Raw genomic sequence first — 11,242 nt, 5'->3', positions numbered from 1 at the left:
TCGTGCAGCTTTAGGGCAGCAGTTATCACCTTGCTAACGTTTCTGTGCTGTGCCCTGCCCCATGCGGAGAGCTGCTGAGAGACGTCAGGTTTGCTGCATTGCTGTCAGAAATGCAGTGGCCTTTGTGTGGAAGTCGGTTGTGAAAACATGTGCTCTTTTCCATGCTGGGCACTCAGGCTCTGTGTGCTGGGTCTCAGCCTTCTGCCACAGGAAGTCTGACCTGCTGCCTGACAGTCCTGGATGGAGCTGCCCGGGCTCTCCCTGGCCCTTCCTGCTGCCTCACGAGGATGGGGAGCTTTTCCTTCTGTTCACCTCACTTGTCTTCACTTTTACTGTGGCAAAATCTTTGGATATTTTTTATAAATGAGCTTGGTTTTGAAGCTCAAGACAAGGCTCTAGAATCCCATTCAGATCATTCATTATTTTTTGAATACAGAATCAAGTATGCTATTTTCCTTAAGTCCTTACTTACTTTTAGTGGCTATTTCCACTAACAGGGCTAATATCCAAAATATACAAAGAACTTATACAACTCAGTATCAACCCCCTTCCCAAACAATCCAATTAAAAAATGGGCAGAAGGTCTGAATAACCTGAATAAACATTTTTTCCAAAGAAGGAGGCATACAGATGCCCAACAGTCACATGGAAAGATGCTCAACATCATTAATCATCAGGGAAATGCAAATCAAAACCATAATGAGATACCATCTCACACCTGTTAGGATGGCTAGTAACAAAAAGACAAGAAGTAACAAGTGTCGGTGAGGATGTAGAGAAAAGGGAACCCTAGTGCACTGTTGGTGAGAATGTAAATTGGTGCAGCCACTATGGAAAATGGCATGGAGATTCCTCAGAAACGTAATAGAACTATCATATGATCTAGCAATTCCACTTCTGGATATTTATCTGAAGGAAACAAAAATATGAACTCAAAAAGATATATACAACTCTGTGTTCTGTATAATCTTTAGGTTCCTAAAATATTTTTGAATTTTCTTTCAGAATAACTTTCTCAAAAGTGGAAACTTGAACTCAAATGTGAAGGCAAAGAAAAAAAAAAGGACAGAGAATGTACCATTAAAATTAAATATTTAAAATCTATTGCATCATTGCTATTATAACAGCAATATAGAAATAAAAAATGAAAAGTTCATCAAGGTTTCACATCAACAAAAACTCTGGTTTTCCAAGTTTTCTTCTATTTTTTTGTCTATTAGTAAACCATCTTTTATAGTAATCATAGAATAGCTGTATTGCGGTGTTTTGCCTTTTCATTTAATATTTTTTATAGACATTTTCCCAGGTTGTTACATACTCTCTGTAATTATCATTTCAATCACTGCATAAAATTCTGCTGAGTTGATAAAGATGCAAAATTTACTTCACTGTACCCTTTTCACTAAGCTATTTATTTGTCTTCTCTCGAGGGCCAGGAGAATGCCTGTATTTCCCCTGTATTTTCTAGGGTTTCCATATAACAAAGTAGTACAGACTGGGTGGCTTAAACAAGAGAAATTTATTCTCTCACAGTTCTGGAGGCTGTGTCCTGATCAAGGTATCGGCAGAGCTGATTGCTCCTGAGGCCTCTTTCCTTGGCTTACAGAAGGCTGTGCTGTCTGTGTCCTCACATGGTCATTCTTCTGTGGGCCAGTGTCCTCACTGCCTCTTATAAGGACACAACTCATAGAGGACTGTGGCCCACCCTAATGACCTCAGTTTAAATGAATTACTTCTTTAAAGATCCTATCTGTAAACAAAACCACATTCTCAGATACTAGGAATTAGGGTTTCCACATGTGAGTTTTGGGGGAACACAATTTGTATGAGATACTTAATAAATGTTTACTTGTAACCAAATTTATGAAACATTCGGATTGTTTCTCACCTTCAATAAAAAAGCAATTCAAAGAACATTTGTGTAGTTATTATATTTTTCAGGTCTAAGCAAAATATTAAAAATATATACTTCTATTTTGTACCATTTTTTGAATTCCTATTTGTTAGCATATGAGTTAACTGCTTTATATTCTACAGATGAGAAGACAAGGACAAGAGGGATTAAACACCTTGCTGGGATTAAAAGATTAAAAAAACCCTCGCATATCTGTGCCCACATCCCTCAGCATTTTCTGGTTCATTCTGCAGTGAGCCTGGGAAAGGACAGTAGGAAGAGTATTTCCTCAGCTATACTATGGAACTGGTGTTACGGAGTATTGATCCAGTGTAACCCATGTCTTAGTGACATCATTTTTGTTTTCAGTGCAGTCATTTCTTTTAAGGTAACCAACGCTTGGTCTCTGATCACCCTGCATTTTATTTTAAATTTGCTTCTCTAGCTTTAATTAAAAGTTTACAATTAGAAAGTGATCATTAAGTGGAGGATTCCTAAAAAGGGTAACTAGCATTCAAACTTTCATAAAAAATTTACACTGGAATTTGTTGTAGTTTTTTTGTTTTGTTTTGTTTTTTAAGCCACGCCACTCATCTTGTCAGATTTAGTTCCCCAACCAGGGATCAGACGCACGCTCCTTGCAGTGGAAGCACAGAGTCCAGGGAACCATTGGACGGCCGGAGAATTCCCTGATGTAGATTTACATGTGTGCGCATGTTCAGTGGCTCAGTCATGTCTGACTCTTTGAGACCTCGTGGACAGCCCGCCAGGCTCCTCTGTCCATGGAATTTTTCAGGCAAGAGTAGTTTTATAATCCCTTCTTAATTCTTCTAACTTTGTGTTCTTTCTGTCTTAGACTGGAAACACAGTCTGAAGTTGAATGTTTTCTTAAGCCAATTTTAGTTTTGAACAAAACATCTCTGAGAGGTCAAACTCCAGATAATTTCAGAATTCTAAACAGGTTTTATAACCTCTATTGGCAAGTGATGTATATTTGCAGAATCCATAAAGCTTTTAAGGTATAGTTGATATTGAAACAATAATGACCCTGGAACAGGATATTTCCTGGAGATTAATGACCAACTGGGAGGGGTTGATGGCCTGAGGTGTAGTTGAGGGCCATTAACCTCAGACAGTCATTAAAGCCCAGGAAATGTCCTATGTCTAGGTCGTTATTGTTATTATAAATTGAAAATGGAAAAAAGAAACAGGCATACAGATGATCTGAAGGGTGACTCCATTTCCAATTGTTTGAACATGGAGCGTTCTGGGAGAATTTATTCCCCTGTCCATTAGCCAACCAATCTCCCTGAATCCTCTGTCACATCGCCCTTCAACTGATGGGTCTTTGTGCTGGAAACCTCTAGATTCCCCAGATACTGAGTAGAGAGTACAGTTCCTCATTGTGGCTACCTTTGCTCAGAGTGACTGGATTAAGCAAATAGTAATGGTGAATGACTTTGTCACTGCTCTTAATTACATCCTACATTGCCATCTACTTGCTTCCCCTGGGATCAGCTATTTTCTTCTCTATTTAGCTGCAGTAAGTTTCCCACAGCAAAAATTTAAGCCCTTGAATATTTTGTTTGTGCTTATTTCCAGGTCATTGGGGGTGAAAGTGCGCATTATTTGCTTTGCAGTTGTGCTGTTTCTAGTCAAGCTAGATATGGCATCCCTGTCCAATTGCTTCTTCAATTTCCAAAAATACCATGACTCAGATATTTTGAATTCTCAACTAATAAGTAATGCTGAGTTTTGAATGCTGTAAGTTTCAACTTCTTATTACTCCTATAGTAGCAGATGCACTTTCCTTTTGTCCCCAAGCAAAACATTCAAAGTGGAGAAGTAATCATTTTAGGTTTCCATTGTCACTTCAGGGCTTCATAACAAATAGTTGGATATGAAATATTTAGCTGGTCTAGTCAGAAACAGCACTTGCCAATTTGTTTTATTCATTGGCTATAGGAAATTTCATGTAGTACAAAAAAAGAAGCAGAACAATATGAGTATCATGAGGATACAGTTTCCTTGACTCAATGGTCACAAGGAGGTTTGATCCATGTATTAGATCAGCTCAAGTTCATCATCAGTTACTATTAAAAAACAGGAAAAATGCCAAAACATTTCCCTGATAACATTGGTCAGAAACATCAGCTTTGTAGACTAGCACATCAAGGTATAGCTACAGGCTGCCAGTATTGTTAGGAATTTTATAAATTTGAAGTCTATCCTCAGAAGAGTCCTCTTCTCCCTATAGTGCTACCTGACATTTCCGTGTTGCATATGACTTTGGTCTAAGATATTGAAAGGCCCACTTAAAATACAAATGCTAAGTTTTTAACCATTGATACTTATCTTCATTTTAGGTTCTTAAATTTTCCAGATCACAGTTAGCCTGGGGATTCAATATAAGCAAAATGATAAGATTAGTAGGGATTAAAGGGAAGTATTTTGGAAGTACCCTTTTTTTTTTTTTCAAATCCTTATCAGTATAATCTGCGAAATCCCTTTTATTGGCAGAATCTTCAAAGTAGTTCATATTCTCTAGGTCCTTGTATTTCATCATTTATTCTCATGTTAGTAACTATTTATTAGACATGTTTTTGATGCCAATCTGTGCTCTTTCCTTCTAGCTCTCTTTTTTAGGCTGGCATTCCTGGTGAGGTGGGTGAACTTTCATGCAGGCCACAGGATTTGTCATGGCCTTATGGTGGCACAACTGTTGAAATTCATGTTACCCTATTGGGCTGTAAGTGTTATTCTGTTGATGCCAACTATGACATTTTTGTACCATAATCTGATTTTGAGTTTAATTTCCTTTACATGCTTGTTGATTATAATTCATTTTACTTTACTAGTTCCCCTCCCCACCCCTTTGACTTCATCACCTCTTCTAGTGGAATCTGGTGTGAGTTATTATGGGAGTGGAGTTGGGAGATAGTACAAATAATGTTGCTTGTGGTGACCTGTAAAACTAACCACTGGTCCTCTACAGAAACAGGCATCTTGAATCTCTTATTGAGATTAATTTCCTCCATATTTCACACAGCCATGGAATTCCAAGGCCCTTTGGCAGAAGGTTTACGTGACCACCTTCACTCCATGTGGTCATTTCTCGTTGACAAAGGCTCTGTGATCATCTGGCATAGTCCACTTGAACTCTTGCATTGAACCGGTAGAATAGAGACCCTTTGAGAACTCTCATTTTAGATTTTTTTTTTTGAGTCATTGTTGTTGCTCTTTGTAAGAGATACCAAATGGAGAAGGAAATGGCAACCCACTCCGATATTCTTGCCTGGGAAATCCACAGACAGAGGAGCCTGGTGAGCTACAGTACATGGGGTCGCAGAGAGACGGGCATAACTGAGCACACACACAGGAGATACCAAAAGGAATAAGTATCCTAAATGTCAAGCCAGAATGTCATCCCGGCAAGAGAGCAAAATGGAGAGAATAGCAAATGGCAATCTGCTGTCCTCTTTCTAAAGGAGCATGAGAGTGTGGAACGATATAACTAAATACATTTGCTGAAGAGTTTCAGTTCCCTTGAGTTGTTTAAGCTTCCAATTACTGCTCTCTTTTTTCTTTTTTTTTGAACTATGGTATAGTTAAGTTGGACTTCCCTGGTGGCTCAGATGGTAAAAGCATCTGCCTACAATACAGGAGACCTGGGTTCGATCCCTGGGTCAGGAAGATCCCCTGGAGAAGGAAACGGCACCCCACTCCAGTACTTTTGCCTGGAAAATCCCACAGATGGAGGAGCCTGGTGGACTGCAGTCCATGGGGTTGCAAAGAGTAGGACACAACTGAGGGACTTCACTTTCACTTTCACAGTTAAGTACCATACTACCTCATTGTAGGCAGGCAGTTAATAAAAGGTACCTTAATTATGTGTTGGCTAGATTTCAGAATGTTCTGTTCATTTTTAATTATTAGAATAGTCTTATGTTGTTGTTTTAAGTTTTAAATTAAACTCACGTTCTTTCCCTCTCTTCATTCTACAAAAAACCGACTCCCTCCTCCCTCCTCTATCTTTTATCATGTTCATGCAACATAGAAGAAGAGGGATGGAGCAAACACCTTATTTAACTGCCTGTGGTGAGGTTGAGTTCTCTGTTTGGCTAGCTGTTCTCATTGGTTTGGCTCAAAGTAATCATTAATATCTTGTGTGTGGCAGGGATGTAGTTGCTGGTCCTGTCACCTGTGAGTTCTGTTGAGTATCCCCAAAGTCCTTCCCTTCCTAATGCATATTTCCTGACTTAACATTTTCCACTCCCTTAGTCCCTCCAAAAGGCGCCCACCCCAAAACTGAGATCCCTTTTCCTAGTGATTAGTCCTCTTGGTGAAGTCTGGGAAGACAGAATTCAGCAAATTGTCTCCTCATTTATTAACCCTCAGGAAATTCATCCACCCATAACATATCAAATAATGGAGTAGATAGCTTCTTGGCTACCTCTTTGCTCAGCCTTACCTTGTTCTTTAATTCTCTTTTCCTTGGCTTAGGTAACTGAGGTGTGTTGGCCAGATTGCCACAATTGGAAAATGAACTGCCCATATTCCTTTCATGTAATCACTCCCTGTTCTCAACATGAATTCCCTTTGAACCCTCTTCCCTTAATTTTTGGTAGCAAGATAACCCATTTTCTTTCTCCTTCATGGAATAGTGTCACTTAAAACCGCTCCCTTCCTCACTGCCCTCTAAGTTATTATATTGCCCAGGGAGAGATGGTAATGATTGGTAGTAAGCCTTGTTCTAAACTGATGCCTGAAATTCTCTCAGTCATGTCCAACTCTTTGTGGCCCCATGGACCATAGCCCACTGGGCTCCTCTGTCCATGGAATTCTCCAGGCAAGAATACTAGAGTGGGTTGCCATGCTCTCCTCCAGGGGATCTTTCTGACCCAGGGATCGAACTGAACCATCTCCTGAATTGCAGGCAGATTCTTTACCATCTGAGCCACCAAGGAAGTCCGTTAGTAAATTCCCATATACTAGAGTATGAGGATCTTAGCAAACCTTAGTTTTCAGCTTTGATCTCCATGTAATACTGAGGAAATTGAAAATTTCCACTTGATATCCTGCTTTAATCCAGAGACAGAAAGCCACGTAAAATTAGCCTAGCAAAAATGGGAATGTACTGGCTTACTGAAGGCTCCAGAGAACTTCCTGTGGGTAGAGCTCAGTCCAGGGACTTAATAGCATCATCCAGACTCAGAACCTCTGCATCTCTCAGCTCACATTTCCCCTGGGTTGACTTAATTCAGATTGGTTTTCTCTTGGTGATGAAGTGAACTTGCAGAGCTTCAGTCCTTTCAGTCACCTCAGTGGAGGAAAATTCTCTTTCCCACACATTCTAAAGCTGTCTTTTGACATGGTTTTGGTATCTCCCAGTCAGGCTGTTGATACTGCCTGTGCATCAGAGATCAAGATCAGTTAGATGTTAGTACTGTTCTTCATGAGCTTGATGCTCCCAGGGTCATTCTTCTAAGGGAGAGGGCAATGTCTAACTGAGAATTGCCCCTCTAATGGTCACATTTAAGCCTGCCATGAAGGCTGTTGGAGATGTTCAGTGAAAGAAGGGGCCCTCTGCTCTTCTCAGATAACCCATTTTATCCCAGGGTGAGGCTTATTTTGTATCATCTACAGTTCACAGAATCTTAGGAGGGATATCATACCTCTGTTTAGCCATCAAATGTTTGTTAAACTCTTAGTATTTTCTAGGCATTGTGCTTTGCACTGGAAATTCTAATGTAAATAAAATAATATCCCCTTCTTTAAGGAGCTCATTGTCAGGTCCAATAGTTCTGAGTTCTTGGCATTCACTTCCCGAAAGTTCAGGCTCCCACTCTGAGAACCTGAAGTACTTGACGTTGTTCCAAGTGGTCCATTTAGAGGTCAGAATAAATTGCCTTCCATATTTAAACAGATTCTGTAGGTTTTAGGATTACACCTATGCCCACTTTGTGGCAAGGACTTCCCCCTCTCCTCCCAACACTTACCTCATCCCTCACCCCACGCCTGGCTTTGCTTTGTCTAATATCTCTAAGTGTGCTGTATTAGAGGGTTTTATTTTTTGCTTTCTGTTTGTGACAGGATACTTTATTTAGTTTTTAAAACTCTGTGTGCCCCTTTGGCTAATGTTAGTGTTACAAGATTTTTCTACCTTGGATATCACAAATTTGTGCTCTTCAAACCCTGGGCTTTTACTTACATATCCTTATTGTTGCATTTCAGAGTTTGGTTTACTTAATGATTACATTTTATTCTATTTCTAGAAGAAATTTTCTTGTTAACAAAGATCTTCTGGTAGGTCAGAAGATGAGCTTGTAGCTGTGCCAAACCATCTTACTCTCAACAAGGCAGAGATACAGCAGCTATGGGTGCGTCTCTGTGGCCAGGAACATGCTTCTTTCTTCATTGATCCTGTTAAGTGACAAGATCCTGTCTTCTGGGGTGAAAAATATCCATGTGGTTAAATGCTTTAATTTATAATGCAGTGATCATATTAGCTCTGTCGTCGTCTTGCATTCTGTCATCTGGGCCCCTCTGAAAGGTGAGGCTATTACCCTTCTCAGGAAGGCACTGACTTACTCATCAAGGGGGCTACTTCCTGTCCATACTGCTGTGTCTCCCTGGAAGCCTTCCAAAGGGACATCCATCGTTTACAGATTGATTTGCCCTGTCTTGGCCAACGTGTAATTCCAATTTCAATTTCTTCTCCTGCAGGCCTTCTCCAAGATTCCAACTATGCCCTTTGGAGTTTCCCTTTCATGTCCAGTAGTTGCTCTTCAGTTGTATTTGTTTATTTGCTGATTCTGACAAAACCTACCTTTACCAAGCTTATTTATCCTTCAAGACCCTATTTATTTTGCAGCCATCTGAACTACTTTAGCTTACTTCAAAGTCACAGTATCAGTTATACACTCCTAGTTTAGTATTTAATTATTGAACACCATGCATCATAACATAGCAGTTACTGTTACAGGCCTTAGAGGCAGATTTTCTGGATTTTCAAGCTGCTTTAACTTGGGCAAGTTATTTAAGTTATTTACCATTTGTAGCCTTCTGTTTCTTCATCTGTGAAATGGGGCCAAGAATGACCTTTCTTGACATTGCTACAGGGTCCATCTAGTGTTTCACAGTAGATGCTTAAGAAAGGAGGAGAAAGTATTTGCAGTTTCTTTTTTTCCAATGATGGGTTTATTTTAGAAAGTATTTCCTTGCTATTTTAGGATCAAGTTCCTTATAAATGTTGATTGAGTGGTCTGTAGGCAAAATTTTATTGAGTTTATGGATTAAGGATTATGGGCTAATGAATTACAGCTTCAAAATTTCTGAATTAACAGTATAATGAGAGACTCATGCAGTTAATTTCATTGGAGCTCAAATGAGGGTAGCAGCAATTGTCATATACTTACCCGACAGATATCAAAAGAATGAATAGCACATTGACAAAACAATGTAGCTACACATAAATTATTGAAACATTCAGAGTGACTGACTGTTTTCATGAATAATATTGAAATGAATCTAAACACACTTTTAGGAAGTTTTTCTTATGCTTTAGTTTCTCTTAGATTTTCCCTGCAATCTTGTTGATTGTGTTCAGTCATAGTTGTATAAGTGACCATTGATCTAAGAGCAGGAATTTTTCCAGAGAACTTGTTCTAAGGTTGTTTAAGGAGAATTCCTGGCAGGTCCTAATTTGACGTGTCCTTTAGGTCAAAGCCTGTTGTTTCATGCTCTCCTGTTCTCTCTTTCACGTCTGCCTGCTTAGTTCACAATTTTATTTTGAATTCTGTTGCAAGTGAGCTGCGGGACCTTAGGATTTTATTTTTTAAAACAAAGGGATGAATTAGTTGATTCTGAAAGTTAGCATATTTCCTATATCATGTTAAATTTTGTTTTTTTATTTAATTTATCAATATATTAACTGTGCATAAGTTTTATGTTTGATTTTTTAATAATCCATGATGCATAAAATTTCAGGCCATTTTCATAACTTTCACAAGTGATATTTGTATTTAAGCCTTTTATAGTCCAGCATTCAAAGTTTGGAGTTAGCCATTGGCCTTTGTAAATAGCATGGCATGGTGTGCTGCTTTTTTCTTGTAACCTCATCCATTTTAGAGCCTAGAGCAAAATCTTGTCAAGAGTTCCAGGGTTTAGTTTGTATTTCCATTTCATTTTTGGTTAAATTCATACATATGAAAAAATTATATGTAATATATGTTCAATATAGATTATATTAAATATATAATTCAATTAAGGGAAATTTTATATGTATGTCAATTATATTTTAATACATACATTTCCCTTACTGAATTATATGTTGAGTGTAAAATATATTGAATATATACTTAATGTAACATGTTGAATATATAATATATTGATTATAATATATATTGAACATAATATATTGAATATATAATTTAGTGAATATAATATTTAATGACTATATATAATTGAATTGTATATTGAAAGTTAGTTGGAGGGCTTTGCCAGGTAGATGTACCAGCTTGAGTATCAATCTCCATGACACATGTGCTGATCATTCCAACCTCTATTAGCTTAAAAAATTTTGAGTTATTTTGAGTGGTTCAGCAATTTCTATTGCCTCTGATCACACTGTCTCTGTGAAACGAGTTTTTTGCAAACTGAACAAAGAAAAAAGTGCTACATTACAATGTAATAGTTTGAGGGTATTTTAAGCCAAAACTCAGAATCCAAATTTCAGTTAAAAATTCAGCCATGTTGGCTGCTACAGTAGAAATAACACAACTGAGGTTATTGGATAAATGTTTACTTTCAAATATTCACCAGTTTGCACATGTGCAGGCAGTGATGACTATTGGCACTTCACAATTTATTCTGCTGCCTGGAGATTGTCAGATACTTTTTTAGAATCTATTTTATGAATCTCAGTTTTAGAAGTGTTGCAATGGAAAATTTTTATCTTATAAACCAGAAAGTATAGGGTACAACTTTTTAAATCAGGTGTAACTTACTTCCCCTCACTTCCCTGCTTCCAAAGGCATGATGGTATTATTTATGTTGGTTTGTCATACATAAAGCTGAAACTCCAATACTTTGGCCACCTGATGCAAAGAACTAACTCATTGGAAAAGACCCTGATGCTGGGAAAGATTGAAGGTGGGAGGAGAAGGGGACAACAGAGGATGAGATGGTTGGATGGCATCACTGACTCAATGGACATGAATTTGAGTAAGCTCCGAGAGTTGGTGATAGACAGGGAAGCCTGGCCTACCGCAGTCCATGGGGTTGCAAAGAGTTGGACATGACTAAGCTACTGAACTGAACTATCATACATATGGCCTTTAAATTATT

Source organism: Odocoileus virginianus, chromosome 6 (assembly GCF_023699985.2).
Source record: "Odocoileus virginianus isolate 20LAN1187 ecotype Illinois chromosome 6, Ovbor_1.2, whole genome shotgun sequence".
Taxonomy (NCBI): domain Eukaryota; kingdom Metazoa; phylum Chordata; class Mammalia; order Artiodactyla; family Cervidae; genus Odocoileus; species Odocoileus virginianus.
The sequence above is the reverse complement of the archived record's forward strand: the minus strand, read 5'-3'. Positions refer to the sequence as shown.